Source organism: Grus americana, chromosome 5 (assembly GCF_028858705.1).
Source record: "Grus americana isolate bGruAme1 chromosome 5, bGruAme1.mat, whole genome shotgun sequence".
In the NCBI taxonomy this organism is placed as follows: Eukaryota; Metazoa; Chordata; class Aves; order Gruiformes; family Gruidae; genus Grus; species Grus americana.
Genome location: NC_072856.1, coordinates 15,594,407 through 15,614,623, shown reverse-complemented (window position 1 = coordinate 15,614,623; position 20,217 = coordinate 15,594,407). Strand labels below are relative to the sequence as shown.

Sequence of the window (20,217 nt, the reverse complement as noted above, 5' to 3'; positions counted from 1 at the left end):
TTTCCATTCCTGTCCCGTTTCAAAGTGGGGTACCTGGTTTTTTTTTACTAATTCTGGGCATTTATTCAGCAGTAAAAGTGCTCAGAAATTATTGAGGAAAGATATTTGTAGTGGATAGGTAAATACTAGCTGTAATAGCAAATACACTGTAGTTCCTATAAAAAGATATGTTTCTGGACTAAGCATAGATTCTAGTTGTAACCTGTTAATGTATGTCAATACTGTGAGCCTGTACTCATATTTAAAAAAAAATATATTGACATGTACAAATTCTTGAAAAACTTTTATTACTGTACATTGTATTTCTGTTATTCTGATTTACAAGAGAAATATCTGCAGGTTAATTAACTTTTTTTAGAAGCTGTTGCAATAGTTTATACAAATGAGAGAAAAATAAATTATTGAGGGATTTGTGCAGTCTAGGCAAGATACTTAAAACTGTCATGGGGTTTTGAATGCTTAATTATAATGAGAATTGGAGTCCCAAGTGATTGAAAATTGTAGCTTCTGGGTTTATGCATGTGAAAGAAAAATGGGAATGTAAACAGTCTATAATGACATCTGTGGTAATAGAAAGCTATTAAAGTAATAGGGTTGACACTACTTGGAACTTTCCCTCTCTCTCAAGGAAATACTGTTCAATACTATAAAGTAATTTTTCCACACTGTTTTTCACTTTAGAAACAGAGTTTTGTGGTCAATTAGCATTCTTTACTAGTTTGTAGGCTAAGCTTTTTTTTTTTTTTTGATCTGGAAGCAGTGGACTTTATTAAGTGTAAATTCATACGTACATGTCAGTTACCACAAACAACTCATGGCAGAAAACCTAAATAGCTGTTCTGATGGGAACAGTTGAAACCAACATACAATGATACTTAAAGTTCAGTTGAAAACATGCTACAAATACCTGCAAAAAGAACCTGTAAACTCGCAGCTCTGCATTTTATCAGGGTAAACTACTATGTAGCACAAGGAGAGCTAGTTGGGACTGGACCTTTTGACATGTCACCAGCTCCACAAGTGTGACTTGCTGTGGGCAGAGAGATCGTGCTCTGCCTGCAAGGCAGCGACCCAACGTCCTTACCTATGTGCTGTCAGGAGTTGCTTACGTGCTGAGGCAGGAGAGAAAACCTCTAGTGCTCTGAGTGGTGTTTGGCCATAACTGACTCAGTTGGCCTCTGGGAACATGATCATCCTCAACTTTTGCAGCTTAGTTTAAGGTTATAGCCTACCTGACACTGCTCTGCCATACCGTTTTATCTTCTGCGTTTGAACAAGTGTTTGCAAGGCTGCAGGATAGATCAATTTGCTGCTGGGTATTTAAAATATATGCTTTTTTTTCCTGCTTCTGCAAGCAACAGTGAAGAAGAGGAGCGTGCGGAAGAGAGGAAAATTTTTTTAAACAAGTATTGGCATCAAAAGGAAAAAAGCTGTGTGGAGCTGTGCCCTTGTTGCTAATGGTAATATGAGACAGCCAGCATTTTTTTTTCCTCAGTCAGGCACAATGTCAAGCTCTTCAATGGCTCATGTAGAATATACAATGGTAAAAATGTCCATGTTTATGCAAGCAACCTGTCAACCAACAGGGCGCTCAGGCAGTGGTGCAATTGCTGTACTGGCAATACATGAGAAGCCCTGGCATGTCTGAAAGCAAGAAAATTCATCTTGATGTATACCATGAGATTGAAATACGCTCACTTTAATGCAATGACAAGGTTTGTTCTGTTACGATTTCCTGCTTTATTTCTAAATCAGTTTCTAAATTTCTATCTAAATTTCTAGAGCAGTTTTTTCTTCTGTTATAAGTTACAAGACGGTGTTATGCTTATTGAGATTGATTCTCCTTTTTCCTGCTCTTGCCTATTTTTTTTCTTCACTTAATTGCTTTGGGTTTGTGTGTTGGTTTTGTGAGTCTGTTTAGCTCAGATCTCCCCTGGGTTTAGCCACACAGCTTCTGAAGCTGTTTGATTGCTGTTTTAGATGATTTAGAAGATGCTTTTTGGATTCTTAAACATTACTCCAGTTTCAACATGCAGGAAGCTGTTTGAAAACTGCTAAGGATTTCAGTATTGCAACGGAAACAGTTACCTTAATCTGAAATTGAGAAACGCTGTTCTTAATGCTGGACATAGAATGGCAGAGTGGAAGAAAGGACTGTGGCTACCATTTTGTTTAAGTTAGTAAAAATGGGTAGGATTTCAAGAGGGCTTCGGTATATCAGAATGCCCTTGATACTTTTTGCTGTTATTTTTATTTTGTGGAAGGTTACCAATATTAAAACTCCTGTCATCAGAATGAAGAATTAAGTAGTCAAATGTTTCTGAAGCGGTAGTCCTAAACTCTGGCTCCTAAATCTCCCTCTTCTGTTTCTCTGCTCTGGGAAACACAGTGACAGATGCTACTTTTTTGCTATTGGCAGCAGCAAGTGTTATTTTCTTGGAGTAAAAGTGGGTAGAAAGGCTAACTTATTAGCATTAGTTTGTGTTTTAACTAATAGAGTAAGCTGGTAACTTCAAGGTTACTTCCCCCCTCTCCCCCCCGACTTCTGTCTGTCAGAAGCAGCCATAGTGACAGAAGCCATATTATAACTTGTTGCATTTGAGTTAGGAACAAAATACCTAGAAATGACAACAGAGCTTATTCTCCATGCCTCAATGTCCATGGCAATGCTGGTATTGAAAAACTCATGCTTAACTGGCACAACGTGTGGTTTCTTGTGATGTGTGCAAGTACCTGCTGGCCACAGAGCTGAGACTGCTAAAGTCATTTACTGTGTTTCCTAACAGCAATGAGTTAATAGACATAACCACAGACCTGAAATGGAAGTAAAATAGTGATTGTAAAGTTAAGAGTCATGGTTAAGTGCCTAATTTATCTGATGTGGGAAGGCTGTTGACTTCATATGAAAGTGGCAGGCAAGAATGCAATTAATTCACTGGTGACAATTAAGCTGTGGCTTACGTCTCTCTGAGGAGGCATTGGCTTCAGACAAGTTATATGAGTTTCTACTTAGCTTAGTGTATGGCCCGTAAGTTTTCTTCCTCTGGCAGACCTCTGCCTGGAATCTTTCCCCAGTTTGAACAACTACAGCTCATGTCCTCCCTGATTCGTACTATGCTTTTTTTTTCCTTTTTTGTATATGTAAGCAGTTGGAAAAATCTTTATCCAAATGTAGTGATTGGTTCCACAAGTTTATCAGTTATGGCCATAACCTGGCTTTCAGGAGACTGTTCTGTACCAGAGTTACATATTTTGTGGGTGTTGTCTCCTGTTGTAACAGGGTTAGGGTTTTTCTCAACAAAATTACTTCCTCACATTTAAGCCCTGGTGCAAGTATCCTGGGTAAGAAGGGAGTAGAGGAATTGTGCTGTAATTTTAAGCAGGTTTTTAATTGTCTAGTCTGTCTTTTATGCAGGGAAGAATATTTGCCTCAAAGGTTGCCAGATCTGTTCGCTTATATGTAGATGGTCTTACTCTAGTAGCTGATATATGGGACTGATTTATTATTCCTTGTACAACTGAGACTAATTTACTGAGTCAAGATACAGCTTTCTGTTGTAGAATTACAGTAGCATTGTATATTACTTTCGGCTAGTATGAGCCTTTCTAGGAAATGAAATTTAGAACAGCAGACTTTGGATAGAACTAATCCAAATGTTGCAATTCAGAGCTGAAAATTGCAGTCACTTTTAAAAACCCCTTCCAGGGAATATTTCTAACTTGTCATTTCTTAAGCCAGAAGTATGAATTCATGAATAAATTGCTGTGAATTAAACCATGACATGCTCTTACAGCAGGGCAGCTATTCTATGCTGAACTTGTGATGCCTCACCCCTTAGTTACTCAAATAAACAAGCAGCAAGATTTTGTAGTTTTAGAAACAAATAACCAATAGCTGAAAGATGATAATTTTTTTTTTTCTTCCTTCTTGCAGGTCTCATGCTGTTGTAAGGTCCGCTACTTGGCGTGAAGATTTCTATCATTGCTTTGACTATTTCAAGATTGTTTTCACCCTCTTAATCACGAGCTGATGAGTACCGTAGCCTAGTTAGTTATGCTACTTATTTTTCTCTCTCCAAATACTGTGTGGCTACTTCATTTTGGGCTGGAACCTGCTTTAACTGAAGGGTGGAGAACCTCTGGGTAGGGTGGATCCCTGGCTTTCTGGGGCTGTGCTAGTGCCCCCTCCCATGATCTGGGGCACATCTGGCAGCGTGAGCACAGCCATGGGGTGGGATGTGTGCCTATTTGTGATTGGGAGTGCCTGCAGTTTGGTCCCCTGGTGAATCTGCTTCTGGTCATGTCATCTGATGTGCTTAATTGAAATGAAAAACTAGATGGATTGTTCTAGTTAGTTATTAGAGACTTCTTACTCCTATTTTAGTGTTAGTCATCTATTCAATGAAATGTAACGAGGGCCTATTTATTGCATCTCTTGAGGAGAATTGTATTACAGTAGTTAATTTGGAGAGGTAGGGAAAAAATTCTGTTGTCTTCTAATGTTGACCAAAACCCAAATTCTAGAATAAAGATGAGTTATCAGTGTAACTGCAACTATTTGTATTGCTGTAGTAGAAACTCCAGGACCCTTTTCTGTTAGATACTGAACAGCACAGACATGGAACAATAACGCTTTTTGTCTATGCAAGTTTGTAAGTCTAAAGCTATCCTATATTATCTCTCACCTTCTGCCTGTTCTTTCTTGGACATGTACCTAGCTGGCCTTCTGCTGCACATTTCAGAGTGGTGTATTCATTTTCAGACTGATTTTCTAATTTTAAAATTATAAAAAATATTTTTTCTCTTTCTGTATATTGTAAGTGAAAGGGAAAACAAAATAAACTGTGAACTTAGAAATGGAAAGGTGAGGAGAAATAAATGTTTTCATAATAAAAATTTTATTTACTGAATTTTAATAAGATGGCTACTTTAGAACAAAAATAATAAATCTTAGCCTGATCAAAGAGGGTTGTGTTTCAATTGAACATGTTTTATAAAGGTAATCATGCTTCATCAGATTCAGCTTTTAAATTCAGCAACTCTTAAACAGAAATTTATCAGCCAAATAACTTTATTTGGAAACAGGAATATTTAGGCCTTGGTGCAGCAAAATATTAAGCATATGTTTAGGTTTATGCCTACTTCCTTTTAAGTGTTTGTTTACATTTCTGTAAGACTCTATAAAATATATTTTTCTAACTGAGCAAGCCAGTGGCTTAGACTTAAGGTTAGATATTGGAGAAGGGAGGCTTCCTTGAAAATTTCAGCTCTATACTGATTAAAAAAAAGGAAATAAAGAGTTTTCATTCTGTAGAGGAGGACGCGCATGCACCTTTACCAAAAGCTGGTAAAGATGCAGGGTGCTTTAGAAACAAGGGAGATGTGGTCAGAGAGACAGATGCGATCTTGCCTCCAGAATGCTTATAGTTTGAACTGCGGCAAGACCTATAATATATTCAGAAGGAAAGAACAGGGTAACTTGAGGAAGAAAGCCTAGTTTTAAAAAAACCCCAAAACCAACTGTTTCACTGTTTCGAAGATGTAGAAAAGTATGAATACTGGTACAAGATGTGAGGATAATTTCAGATTTGAAGCAGCATGGAAAAATCGTGAAGAAAAGACAGAAGAGGAACAATATCTTGCATAAGCAGGAGGTGACATATCTATGTTGGTACAAGCTATTGTGGTGTTCTCAACTGAAGAGAGGATGGCTTGGAAATGTGATAATAACGAACAGCAAGAAAAACAGGAAGTAAAAGGTAGAATACTGTGGTTGCAGCAAGAAGTGCATCACTTACAGCACTTTTTGGCTTCTCATTTCCACTAATAGAAATATTTTTAAAAGTAGAAAAAAAAGCTTGTGGTAAAGGAGAAACATGTATGTATACCACAGCAATCTCATGCGGAACAAGAAGTACCATGAATGTCTCATTAAAGGAAAATGTAACACTTTATTCCTGATGAAGTTTTTATTTCTCATGTAAACCAATTTTTTATTAAATATTTTTTCAAGTCATCTGCAGTTTATATAATGCCACTATCATAAAGCAGATGAGTAGCATCTGAACATTAGGCAAAGGCTAAGTATCTACCAGTTATTTACAGGATTATGGTAGTAATTTAAAAAAATGCCCGTCTTTTAAAATTATATCTTCTTCTGTCATAATTATATACATGTGATTATCACTCAGTTATTGCAGGGAAAAAAGGGGGAGTCAATGTGGGGGTTTTATTCTTGTGGTAGTTAGGGTTTGTTATTTATTATTATTTTTTAATAAACCTTGGACAAATGGGGGAAGTCAGCAGCGATGTTTCCCAGGAATTTGTACCAGGTCTCTGTGCTTCAGTATTACCATAAATGATCTCAAAGGGGGTACAAAATGATGTGAGAAAGTTTGCTGACGACAGGGAATTACTTAGAGTAATAAATCGAAAGCTGACCTTTTACTTTAGATCTGCAGAGTACCTCATGATACTCAGTAGCTGGGTGATAAAGCAGCAAATGATATGTTAGTAGTATAAACTGATTTGCCTTGAAGAAGAGGCGGTCTTAGGCTTTTTTCGTCCAAAATGGCAAGCTCTGGACTAGCTTTCCTATTGCTCAGATTGTGGATGTGTTATAAGAAAGTTCTGTGAAAACATCAGTGCAACTCTCAGTTGTGGTCAAAATAGCAAAAATTAGGAATAATGGAATTGCTAGGAAAATTAAAGCATAAAATGCAAAGGATTGTTATATTACTGCATAAATCCATTGTACACCTGTATCATAAATATGACATGCAGGTCTACTCCCGCAATGTAATGAGTGGCATGTTGGAGGTAAATAGAAACGGTCACTATTTCTCATAACACAAGAAAAAAGCAATCAAATCAGGTGGCAGATTCAAAGGTACATGCGGACCATTGCTACCTGTCTTTCCTTGGTATTGCATATTGCAATTTCTCAACTGTCTTCTGCTCTGTAAAGTTATCCCACCTTTTTGGGCTGGATTCCGAATCAGAGTTAAAGTATAAGCTTTTTCACTGCTTTGTGGAGAAAGAAGTGGTAGGATCTGATGTATCTCTGAGAGATTAAAATTCAGAGCACACTTCTCACTTTCCTGTGCCTGTTGTGAAAAGTACAGTTCTGCTCTTTGGGCACTGTGGATGAAAAGTACTATTACCTTATGTTGTCATGAATTTTACAAACCAAAGGCCTTCCTTTTTCTTTAGGTTTTTAAATTATGGTGCTTAGTTCCTAGTGAGAATTATCTTTAATTGCAGACAAAATAATAATCAGTGCCATTAGCAGAACTTGGTGTTGAAAATGCAAAATACACAGCCGAAGAATGAATGATTAGTTGTTCTCAAAGGATGGGGGGATGCACATGTGAGTGCAAGGGTGTGTGACCAAGTGTGAGCGTGTGTGTACATGTGAGCATGGGCATGAGAGGGAGCAGGAGTCAGTGTGTATGAGCAAATGGGCATGTGGAGACATGTGAGTGAATGTAAAGATGCATCAGTGTGCGTACATAGTGGTGAGCATGCAAGTGAGTGTGAGCGTGCACAAGCATGAGCAAGCATGCAGGTGAATGTGTGTATTGAGTGTTTTTCAGGAAATATGAAAGTGGAGGATTTAAACCAGAATTTACGGCCTTTCATTTTTGTGCTGCACAGAGATGTTTGTGGAGAGGTGGCTCTCACACCCCAGTCCCCTGCCTGTCTGGAGTCTATTTGTTTTTCCCTGCTACTCCTCCATGGGGAACGTGCTGAGGCCCAAATCTTATAGTGAAAGGGCAGCAAGAGCATTTCTGGTCTGGAAGCCATTTCCCCAGCCTTACTAGACTCTCCACAGTGTGAAGCACCCTTTTGGCCACTGTTCCATCTGGTTATGCTGAAATGAAATATGCATGTTTGTGGACATCTGTAGAATAGTGCTGACAGTATTTACAGTTTTGGAAGTTGAAAGTAAAACACACAAAAAATGTATCTATGTGCTCGTTGGAGCAATGAGTTATAGACTCGATGTGTATTTGTTTCCTCACACTGAAAAAAGGAGCATTATTTAGCGAAAAGTATTGTTGATGTCCTTTTGGATCCCAGCATTATCTTGTTCCTGAAAAACTTGCTGAGGAAATTTGAATGTTACAAGAATGGGAGGATATGGTTGCAAGTTCTGCTCCATCCTGTGGTGTTTTGGAACCTGGCCATCAGGAAACATTTTGTCTACTACAGAGATGAAACACTTTCTCTTCAGTGCTAGTATTATGAGCAAGATGTGTAAATAATCTGTGGCAAGGGGCGACTTTATTCCAGAAAGGGAAATCATCCCAACTTTTCCTTTGATTAAATTTTAAAAAGAGATTTCTACAAAAGATGTGCTGGGGGGAATTTGCGTGTTTTGTATTGACCTACATAAACCCTAGTTAAACATAAAAGCAGCTTAAAAGTTGTTTCACTTTGCTTCTGTCACCCTTTGTACTTTATCAACCATTGATCTTTATTCTTTGTCAATTCATACATGTTTAATACTGAATTGCAAATATTTTTCCTCACCTCCAAAATTATTCATAAAAATAAGACTGGGCGAGAATATTTGACAGAGCATTGTTTGTAATTTGCTTGCCTCTGCTGAGCTATGTCTAGAAAATGGAAATACAGGCTTTTACCTACTGCAGATGAATGGAAATAAATCATAATGCAAGCTCTTTCAAAAGAAATTAGATATCCTGGAGTAGGAAAACTCACTGATCAGTATAACATTTTGTTGCATAGTTTGAGCTTTATTTCAAAAGGTGGACTTTATATAGACACTTGCTTTGGTATCTAACCGGTAATTTTACCGAATGTATCTAGTTTGGATGAAAAGTTATGTGGTTGACCTGAATGACTCATGTTGGGGGCGGGAGAAGAGGGGGAAGGCCAGTTTGAAGCAAAGGGTACAGAAAACCTTCTGTAGAAAGAAAATCAAGATTGCTACATGCTTCTGCAACTAACACTCACTTTTAAGAATATGTTTTTGCAGAAGAATGGATGAAATAGTGATATGAATATAAAAGTAATACCTTTAAAATAATTTTGGAAGACCAATATCAAATCAATTGTGCAACTAAATGGCTATCATGCTATAATTACTTAGATACTGTTTCTTCTTACAGGCAGTTTTAATATGTAATATTTTACAGTAGTTAGTGTTCATACTTATTCTGTGAAATTGGTAAATACTAAGCCAAGAGTTTCATAGATTGTGAAGCAAAGAAGTTACTCCATTTTGTGGAGCAGCTACCACACTGGAAATAAAAACCAGAAGCTTTGTTTATAGTTGTGAAAGGTAGTGGAGATGGAAATGTCTGACACACAGACTGAACTATAAAATAGATCAGGAAAACAACAATTTTTCTTCTTCCGGACCTTATTTTCTTTGCTTATGTTGTCACTTCTTCTGGCCTCACTCCCATGTCCTTCCATATTCTATACCTTCCACCAATAAAAATGTAACATACAAAGTAAAACCTTTCATCAGTCTATCTGAAAGCACTCTGCAATTGTTCCTTGTTTCACAAAACTGCAGTTAGATAACGTCCATTTTGCAGGCTGGTGAACTGAAGCCAAGACAAACTGATTTGCCTCAACAAACTGTATCTGTTGTAAAAGCGTTATCAAACTCTTTCTGTGAGCCTTAGGCTGCAGATGTATAATTTCATCTAAGAAATAGTGCAGGTTCAGTTGCCTCGTTATCAGAGGACCGGAAGGCCTGTCTCACAACAAATCCTTTTCATCCATCCTTCTCTTGCACGTCGGAGCCTCTTCCCAAAACTTCTTGGGCAAAGGGACATGTGGAGCCTCTGCAAGTCCTCCTGAAGAGTCATCCTTCCCCACCCTACCCAACAAATTCCACAGTCTCTGTGGAATTGCTGTACTTGCAGAGATAGAAACAAATATTGCTTCCCATGTTATTTTTAAATTAATACTATTTTCTAAGTTTTTAAAGGAACTTTACCAACTGAAGTGACTGTACAACACTTTTTTTTTTTTTTAGGTACTCAAACGCAGTCTTAAGGCTTTATCATCTGGTCATAAGGCAAAACTCACTTTAATGACTGCAGACTTAGGGTCCCTCACGGGAATCAAATTTTGGGCAAGAATTGATGTCTTGCATCAAAATATTCTGACTTTGGTACCACTAAGGGTTAGTAGTAGATGTCAATCAAGTTATTTAAGGGTTTTCAAAGCCAGTAAAAATATCAACATCAGATTTTTTTAAATCCTCATTTACAACAACAGCCTAAAACATTCATTCCCAGTACTTAATGATCACAGAGGGACATACAGTTTAAGCATGGGTTTAAAAAAAAAAAAAAAGCTTTCAATACAAGCTCTACTTCTGTTGTCACATCTGTCTGCCTTTTGCCATTAGGCAAGCAGTGTATTTATCTTTGAAATCCCTTATTTGCAAAGGTGCTAGTCATGCTCTATTAGTATTCTCTAATCTCCATGTGTGCACTTAGTTGAGAGCATAATACAATGCTCGTTCTTTATGGATGAACTAATGGTTCTAATGAGTTGCAGGTCTTAGTGTTGTAAAAGTCTGTTTTGACCCTAGATGACTTGGACTAGGTCACTAAAATGCTAGGTGGTGAAATAACCTAGGGTGTTTATTTGAGCTTGCTTAACCTATATGCTTATTTAAGAAAGGGAAAAAAGGAAAAGAAATATGGCAGTGGAAAAATATTATTGGTGATTCCACTGCAAAAGGTTAGTGAATTCTCAGAGTTGTGGTATCTGACAGGAGATTAAAAAATTATGAGTATTTTTAAAGTAATTTAGGGCTAACGGGGACTTTCTAGAAACAATCGAATAGTTCTGGAAGAGCCTGTGGGTAGCTGGATACTCAAGTTCTGGTCTTAACCATGTGCCACCATGTGGCCTGGTTTTTAGAGACTGAATGTACTCCAGATTTTGCTGCAAATCCGCTTTATTGAGGCGTCAGATGGAATCTTAACAAATTACATTATGATACACGCTGTCACAGAAACATAGTTTCAGCTTTTTGCTCATTCTTTCTTTCTTTCTTTCTTTGTCTGAATGCAACATAATAATAGCTTTTGAGACTGCACATAACAGATTCCAAACTTCCGGGGAATGTTTTAAGTCATCCATGAGATCAACCCTGTTAATTTTGGTGCAAATAGAAAATGAGTAAAGCTTAATTTCCACTAAAATCAGATTAAAGAAGGATTCTTTAAATGCTTTCAGTGTGACCCCTCTACAGCTGTCAGGCTATCTGTCTTTTTCCTTAGAAAACTCTGTGATGACTGCAAAGCTCATGAAACTGCGATGGGAGAAAAGCTAAGCACATAGAAGTGGTGTAATTGAGAGTAGGATTTTTAGCCTGACTATTCCAAACTGTAGGATTTGTGATAGCAATAATTTTAGAAAAGAAAAAAAAGAAACCCCATATGTTTCAAATCCATATCTTCTCCCTCTAGTGAAAGCTGTATGCATACTCGAAGATATCCAGGGAATTCTTTATAGCCTGGGAATGTTTCTTATATTTTCAGGGTTGAAAAAAGTCCACTTCTGTCTGTCTTTAGAACAAGCTATTAAAGTCTCTCTCAACCAAAGAGAGAGATCAGAGATGATCAGTACTGCATGTTCTCTGCTGCTTTAGGAAAATGTAGTAGCCGGGAATTACAGTTATACTACTTAAGTGCCTGGTAGGGCCATTTTATAAGAGTCGCATGTTCATCTTCAGGTTTTAAATCTCATAAAGACTACTTGATTTTAGAAAAATCCTGGCTTTTCTGACATAAACCTTCTGGATTTTCATAGGTTTTTAATATTAGATAGGAGATGGGCATTTTACTTCTTAATCTAATGACCAGGTTAGAGTTGGACTTGTTTGTAATAATGTGAGACTAAGAAGGACAGGATGACCTTGCTAACAGAGTATGAACAAATGGCTGGCGGACCTAGCTTTTCATTAGTTTGGTATTTTAATACATAGTCTCTCACAGGTCAAGGTTTCAGCCAAGTACCTTTGGGGGGTGCCAGAACATTGCAGGTGGATTCATCCATTGGTTTTAGTGGGATGAAGCAAAGATAATTTTATTCTTTTTAGGCTATGCTTTCAGTGAAACCAGAGCAAAACTTCCATTGATTTAAATACAAACCCAAGATCATGCTTAATGCTGCTGTGATGTGATTCCTGACTTGGATGATGAATTTCTGCTCTTCCAAAAGACTATGCAGTACTCCAATGGAATTAACGTTTGCAGGTGACAGCAGTTTAATAATTTTTCTGAAAGGCTTGGGATTTAGTTAAAATGAGGTAGCTAAAGATTTTTCCATTAAGAAGTTTCAAAGAGTCACTAGACCACTCTGTACATTTGCCACACACTTGCATAAACTTAAATACTTGCTGCACTGTGGGAAATTAGGTACGGTATCATAGGCAGAATTAGCCAATGACACTATATTGAAGTGCCGTTCCCTTATCTGTATCCTCTTCCATATCCTTCAGCTACTCTTGAATATATTTCTCAAGCGAAGGGCCATTACTATTTAAAACTTAATATTACATTTATATTTGGAAAGCAAGTAATTTTCTTAACATTAATACTGGGTTTACAAATGCTTCAATACTGCCCGAGCGCTGCTTTTAATTAGGATGAGTATTTCTCCTGGGCCTGATGTGTCACTGCTTCATTGCAGAAGGATGACTGTGGATCCTGAGAAGGTTTGCTGACAGGTGATTTCTCTGACACCTTGGAAGATGAGAAGTGACATTCCTTACCTGTTCTGCGCACCCACACTTGGATGCATAAGCCTGATCCGACAGAGTTCCTGATACATTGGGTGGAATTATTCTGATGGGTGATGAGTATCCACAAAGAACAGGGTTCATAGTGAGGCCAGACTTGTGCAGTATGCTGATTAGCTGTCCTCCTCCTTGAAGTTTGTCATTGAGCAGTGCATATGTGAACACACACTACTTTTTTCCTCCCACGCGCACAAGCTCTGCGTCAAGTTAAGTGAGTTGTGACACGAATGCTGTGGGTTCTTTCTGCTGGGGGCTGACTACTGCAATCCTATCTGAAAAGTTTTCCACCAAACTCAGAGATCATTTTTGTTACAACACTATCCATTTTGGTTCTGCAAGCATGGGTGTCTTTCTACTCATGAATGTTAACAGCAAAGACAAGCGTTAAATTCCTTTGAATAATGTGCTGGTACTCTATTATTGCATAACTGTCATTCCTAAGGTAGAAGATGATTATTTACCAATTAAAGCATCTTGGCAAGGATTTCAGGCATTTGAAATCAATTCTGCTGCTTCCAGAACATCCATTAGATAAAATCTGTTGAATTGGAATCATTGACCCTTAACGTGAAAACCAGTTTTACAAATGTCCTCCAGGAAACACATTGTGTGCTTAACTTGCCCTATGAAAACTACAAAGAAACTATATACCAAAATACAAGGATTAAGGGCCAGAGCCTTGACAGAATCAGACGTGAACAGGGATATGAAAACTGCCTCACTGAATATACTTGATAGGATAATTTCTTCACAGCAATGTACACTGTGTGACTACAAATAAATGCATGACATAAGGAATTGTTCATTTTTTTTTAGTAGTAGAGTACTTCCATTGACTTGCTACACTTAAAGAAGAACTGTGAAGTTGTGTTACTGATGAACATTGGGTTGCTACAAGAAGTTTCATGCAATTAGCTCACACCAGAAAGGAAATAGCAAATGTCGTTGGTGAGGGCTTGGATCTTCCATGGAGCTGCAGGAATTTGGGTACCTGGGAGAAGACCCTGTAGCCCCTTTCTCAGCAGCCTGCCAAAGAGATCCCTGTGGAAGTCTCTTGCTCTAGGATTCCTACTGGTAGTGCTGGTTTTATTTTGTCTGTTTGTTTTATTTTAATTCTTTGATACAGGGTAATTCAGGTGAGTATTCAATATGAAGTTTTATCATCCTGTGCCTTTGGATGTCTGATTAAGTATGACTTGCTGTGATTGGGATTTTAAATACCAGAAGTCTTCCCAATTACCTCAATTACCTTTACCCAAGGAATGATTGCTATTTCCAGGTACGCATCCTGTTGCCCGCAGTTTCTCCCTCAGGTTTTTCTGGCATCATTCTTACATTAATAGCCCTTACCAAAGCATACTGTAGACTAACAACTATCCCACGGTACCTCCTGAGTATATTGCAGCACTGACACAGTTTCTGTGTGTGTTTTCTAACTCTTCTGCTTCCACTCCATTTTAGGAACGTTCAGAAGCTTCATTTTATTTAAGGCCTCCAAATGATAGAAATTGTGCATATCGACATAGAACACGTCCTATTCAAAAAACAGTTCCTATAATTTCTTCTCTGATTATATTAGCCATCTATAAAAGGAAGTTATATGAAAAAAATATATAAAGTGAAAAATTATTACAAAATATTTACAGTAAAACAAGTAGTTGAATGTCTTAAATTGCTTCTGTTCTTCAGTTCCCTGGTCCAGTAGCTTTTCTGGACATAATTTATTTTTTAAAAAAACCTTTTATGAATTTCAAATGTATGCCCTGTCATGCCATTTTGAAGAAAGTGTTGCCTAAATTGTGTGGGACATACCTAAGTTTCTGTGCCAATATCTGCAATAGTATTTTGGCTTTTAGTGCCTAAATTCCCATTTACTGAAACAGGACCTGGGTCCTAAGAAATTAACCCAAGAGAAGACTTCACTTGCGCTTGAAACTGTCGGCAATATTTTTTGAATGCAGAGTAGAATTTTCTTCATATGTTTCAGCTTTAAATTTGTAAGTCATATATATATATAGTCAGTTGAAATTATTGTATAGATTTTGAGAGCCATATGCAGACGTTACACATGCTGAAAACATGTGCAAGCTATTGTATAACAGTGAAACAATAAAGTCATAACCATGGCCTATTTTTCCTCTCTCATTCGTTGCTAACACTGATATCCCCTTTCTCCCTGAAAGAAATCCACAATGAAATATTAATAGCAACATGCTATTGAATAAGCATCTGCAGATTTAAGCAATAGCCATTTAAGCTTGAATAAACACTCAGAATAAGAAAAGTGAGTATTAATAATAAAGTTCAAAATTACCAAGAAAAAGCATTGTGAGACTAATCTGGGAAATTATACTGATTTTTCAGAAGGTGTATTTTGTATTTTTGAGGAAGTAATACAATCTTCTGCTTTCTTTAGGAGTAAAAAAGAACCTGTCTCCCTCTGCTGGTTTTCAGAGAAAAAAAAAGTTTATAGAGACTAAAAAATCATAGCTGAAATTTTGATACAAATTACCAGATGCTCAAGAATTAGGGCTTAAAACTTCTTGCCTTTAAATACATAGTAGTCACCTTGAGGACATTAAGGCTACCTGTCTTGATTAGCTGAGGATTGGTAGATTTTTGTAGTAGTTACTCTGTTTAAGCTAATATTTTCTCAGTATATTGAACGTGATTTCTTTATATGCACATCTTTAATATAACTTAAGGCGAATTTAAACTATTTAGCCTTTAATTTAAACACCGCTGATTCTTGTAGCTATCCTGAAGAGCAACCTAATATTGGAGTCATAAATGTAGATGCATAATTTTCCTTTCCTGCATAGTCTGAGTTAGTGTACTTTATCATTCAAATTAAGCCTTTTTCTTTCAAATATGAGTTTCTAAAATGCTCCATGAATATAAGTCACAGGCCATAAGGCTTTTGAAGGCCACACAGACAAGAACAGCTACAGTGCTGAGCACAGCTCGCCAGGTATGACAACTGCATGAGGTTTCTTTGAATTGCGCTACGACTGCGATGCTGAGGCTGCCTGCTCTGGGATGGGTGCTCGCACCTGGCCAACACGCAGCATTGCCCGCCCTGCCGAATTGTGAGCCCTCGCTGTGCCGGTCCCCAAGACCGCTCCACGAGGCAGTGAGACATCGATGCATGATCTGTGCCAAGGAGAGTGTTATCAGCGTGACGGGAACTTTGTGTTGCAGTCCCCACCCTGATGAACAGATGTTTGGGAATTTCCATGGAACAGGCATGTTGCACAAAGTAGGTACCATGTTCTGGTACACGTCATGGGATCTGCAAAGAGGCTTTTGTCCGTGGTACAATATGCTCCATCTGCCTATTGTCAGAGGAAACACGTTTGTCCTTTAATAATCCCTGTGCTACTACTAACAATTTCTCATTCGCAAAAGGGATACTGTAACAATAGACATGAAGTTTCTTCTTTCTACTTAGCTAAAGGCAAGTACCAATTCCAGTAGTTAAATTAAGGTGTTCATCTGTTAAATTTGGAGGGCTTACATAAATGCATTTTAGGCTGAGAAGAAAATTAAGGCAATTTTGTTTTTAAAGTGATTTTTTTTTGTTGGGTTTGTTTTTTTTTTTTAGTTCCCATGTGTTATCTTCACCAAAACACATTTGTTATGCTTTGTTACATGTAGCTGTCCTTTTGATCTGGGTATACATCCTGCTTCCTTGTAAGTATTGTTTTAAAAGGCATCTGCCAACTGCAGTTTGTCATATTTCCAGTTAATGCCAGCATCAGTATAGTTAATTGCACAAGTCAATTTGATTTTTGCATATGCTGTGTTGGAATTCTTTTGTGAAGTTTGAGTGTTGGGGTAGTGAGAGCAGCAGTTACTTTCTCCAAACATTTGACCAAATTCTCTCATGTTTATTCTGCCTGTAGTATACAACTTAAATTTTAATAAAAATGTTACTTAATAAAATTGAATGGATTTTTACTGCTTGTCTATCTGCAGCACTATTTATTTATTTATTTATTTATTTATTTTTACAAAACATAGCTTTACCAAGCGTCTCCTGAAAACTCTCGGGGCCACTGTGGCATTTGGTCAATGTATCCCAGACAACATATATAGTAGCAAGGTAGCGAGACTGTTGAGACACACGCCCTGTGCATTGTATTTACATAGACATATGAATAACTTCCTGTCTAAGAAATACTTTAAAACTGACGTAATGTTTTCATGCGGTGATGTGTAACTTGTAATTATCCATTCATAAGCAAGTCTGCAGGCTATGTCATTGTTCCCTTCATTGACTCAACTATCTAGGGGATACTGTCATTTTACGCAGAAGCTGAGCTTCCAACGCCAAGCAGTTATCTCTCCTGAAGCAGAACTCTTTTGGCTGCCAAGCTATGGAGAATGTTATGTGTTATCTCATACACAAACGCCATTTCTAGAACTGGCTGGTACTGCTTCTAGAGCGCACCTGATAATTGGTATATATTTAATGTGAATGTCACTGAGAAACTATGAAAGCAGAGGCAAAAGTACCGGTGTTGGAGTTGCTCTTCAGTGTAATGGGTGAAAGCCAAGGAAGGAATAGCACATTCAGTTTGTAATTTAGTGTGATAAAAGCAAATCAGTACATATTTAACATGAAGTAGAATTTGGGTTTTATGCAATCCTTCATAACCTAGAAAATTTTGCCAAAATGAGATACTGCTAAAAAGGATAGACTTAAATTATTAAAATAAATGCAAAATAGCAGGGAAATTTTTTAACAAGAAGGAAATAATTTCTAAGGAAAGTCACAGAAGGTTCTTAGAGTTATTGTGGTACTTGTAGACAGGCTTGATAATAGTCTAATTAGTCTATGCACTAATCCATAGAATTAACCAAATTATCTTTCCTCTCTCAACTTTTATGATTCATATTTGGCCTGGTTATACTGTCATATATTACATAACGTGGTGGAGGTTGATCAGTCAGTCATGATCTTGTTGAAATAGTTGGATGTGGTAGCTGCCTTTTATTTAGGCTAAGCAGATTAATGCTCCTTTGGTTAGTGATGGATGGAACATGGAAAAATGGTTGTCCTGGAACTAAACCCTGTGGCTGGTGAGTCGGAGGTGTAATCCAGAGCAGTTTAATGTAACCTGTATGTGAGCGGGAAAGCAGCGCATACACCGTGGGAACTGTTTTGCACCAGGAGGTGCTGGTCCATTAGGATCCCAGTAAGAAAGGCACTCCGCCTCTGTAAAGTATCATTTAAACTACTGTTTATTAGAGCCAGCACTATAAAGAAAGAGAGGATTGCATAGATAATCCTACACCCCTATAGATGCTGGGAACCCTCAGTTGTGCAGTATCGAACAGGCGCAGCACCCTCTGCAGACCCCGTCTGTAGAAAAGGGTTTCCCATTTCAGTCATAGGATTTTCTTACAAGAAAACAATCCTATCCATATCCATCATTTCTACTGCCAAACAGAAAGGGTGTTCATGTGGGAACCTCTTGCTGCACTTTTAGATAAAGGCAAGGACGCGCAGGTGGTGTAGTTGTCGGCACCAAGTGGGAGCTGCCTGCAGACTCCTGGTACAGTGAGCCGCAAAGTTTATCCTGTGGCCAAGAGATACATATGCACAGCACAAGACAGGTCTGAAGGCCAGGCTGTGCAGGCAGCACAGGCTACTGTCCAACTGTGATGTGGGTCACTAACTCCTCCATGTACAGTGGTCTCCTGGCCAGGATCACTGCAGGAGCCCAACAGAAGAGACATGACTGCCAGGACAAAAATCGAAAGTGCAATCCAGAGAGAAGGTGTGTTTGGACAGACAGTCTGGAAAGAAACCCGGACCTTAAGAGTAAAGTAGATGTCTTCTACTGATGCTCTGTTCTGTGTTCAAAATGGGAGCAGAACTGGCTCATTGATTGTCCATACTGGAGTGGCGTTAGATAGGATCAATTTCTCCTCTTAATAACTGACAAACTGAAAAACTCTTGATGGCTTACATCACAAGGGTAGTAAGAAGTCATATCTATATTAAAAATCGTATTGTTACTTTTAAATGCCTGTTGCAACTTTTAATTTGATCTTACGAGAGGCCCATTGTTTAAACTTTGTATAAAATCCCACATGCAATGCTTATGAGCGTACTCAAAGCATTATATTCTTTTGAAGCTATTGTGAAGGTCAAACCAAAGTATTGTCTTTTTGAGACGTATTGGTGTGTCAGGAAGGTTGGAGCTGACAACAGGGATCTGACGGGGCCAGCGAAGTAGCTTCTGAAGTTAAATTAAGCAAAATTCCGTTTAGTGGAACATGTTGTTCCAAACCACTAGAGTCGTCAACTGGCAAGTGACGAAAGTATTTCTTTCTCCAACTAAAGCCCATGTGCTACGGAGCCCCCTCGTTTCACGGGCGCCACTTCTCAACCTCTTCCTGCGATGTACTTTGCGTTCCCGGCGGGCAGGGGCAGTACCCTTCCTCCGCGGCCAGCGGCAGAGGAAGTTCATTGTATCTGCGGCTCAGCTCCAGCCTCCCAGACGGACATTTTTGGTGCGTTGTGCAAGTTTCCAGTCATGCCGAGCATTCTTAGGAAGATCGGGCGATAAGGGAGGAAATGACGGAGAGTCACCTCAGAGCCACCCAGCCCCCGCTACCGTGGCTGCCACAGCGGCGACGATTACAGCCGGGCCCCCGCCGGCCCCCGCCGGCCCGTTTCCCCGGCGGGAGCGGACCCCCGCTGCCGGCCGTGCTCTGCAGCTTGCCGCGCCGCCTGAACGGAGGCGGCGCTGACCCCGGAGAGGAGGCGAGGGCGGCCAGGTGAGGTGGCGGTCGGCCCGACGCCCGGGGCAGGGTCCGAGCGAGGCTACCGGCGCCGCGCCCCGCCCCGCCCCCGCCCATCTCCTCAGGGCCGCGCCCCGCCCCCCCCCCGCGCCAGCGCTGCGGGCCGGAAGTGAGCGCACGGCGGCGGCGGCGGTTAAGCGGCGGGAGGGGGGCTGCTTCCAGCCTGGCGCGCGCGTTCCCGGCGGCGGGAGGGAAGAAGGGAAATGGCTGTCGCCGCGGGGCGACGGCGCCGCCAGGTAGGCGTGGGGAGCCCGCCGCTGGATGTCGGGGCGAGGTTGGGGCTCTGCTCCCTGCCCCCGGTCCCGTTCCTCCTTGCCGGTGTCCTCTTGCTCCTCACCCACCCTTTCTCCCGCTTCGCCCTCTCCTCCCTCAGGGGTCGCGGCGTCGCGACGGGACCCTCGGCCTGCGGGTGCTTCCCGCTGCCGGCTCGGCCTCGGCGCGGCTTCGAGCCCGGGGACGGCCGGTGTTCCCCGCGCCGCTGCGGCGGCACCTGCGAGCGGCGGGGCCCGAGGCTCAGGCCGCGGTGGCGGGTGGGCAGCGGGGCCGGGGTCAGCGCTGCCCGCACGGCTCGTCCCCGCCGCTTCGTGTCTGTCCGGGCT

The 20,217-nt window shown here is 39.8% G+C and overlaps 1 protein-coding gene across 7 annotated transcripts in view; it reads left to right on the top strand.

Annotated features, from left to right (window-relative positions):
• PIK3C2A (phosphatidylinositol-4-phosphate 3-kinase catalytic subunit type 2 alpha) overlaps positions 1-20,217 on the top strand; it is a 75,347-nt gene that overhangs the window by 947 nt on the left and 54,183 nt on the right. For 2 of the 7 annotated variants that reach the window (XM_054827821.1, XM_054827818.1), the window contains exon 1: positions 19,717-19,854. The exons of 1 other annotated variant lie outside the window; for it this stretch is intronic. The gene's annotated coding sequence lies outside the window, so the exon portion shown is untranslated. Of the gene's footprint in view, positions 1-19,009; positions 19,595-19,716; positions 19,855-20,217 lie in introns of those variants that run through there. 4 more of the 7 variants (XM_054827824.1, XR_008577395.1, XM_054827817.1 and 1 more) reach the window with 4 other exon arrangements.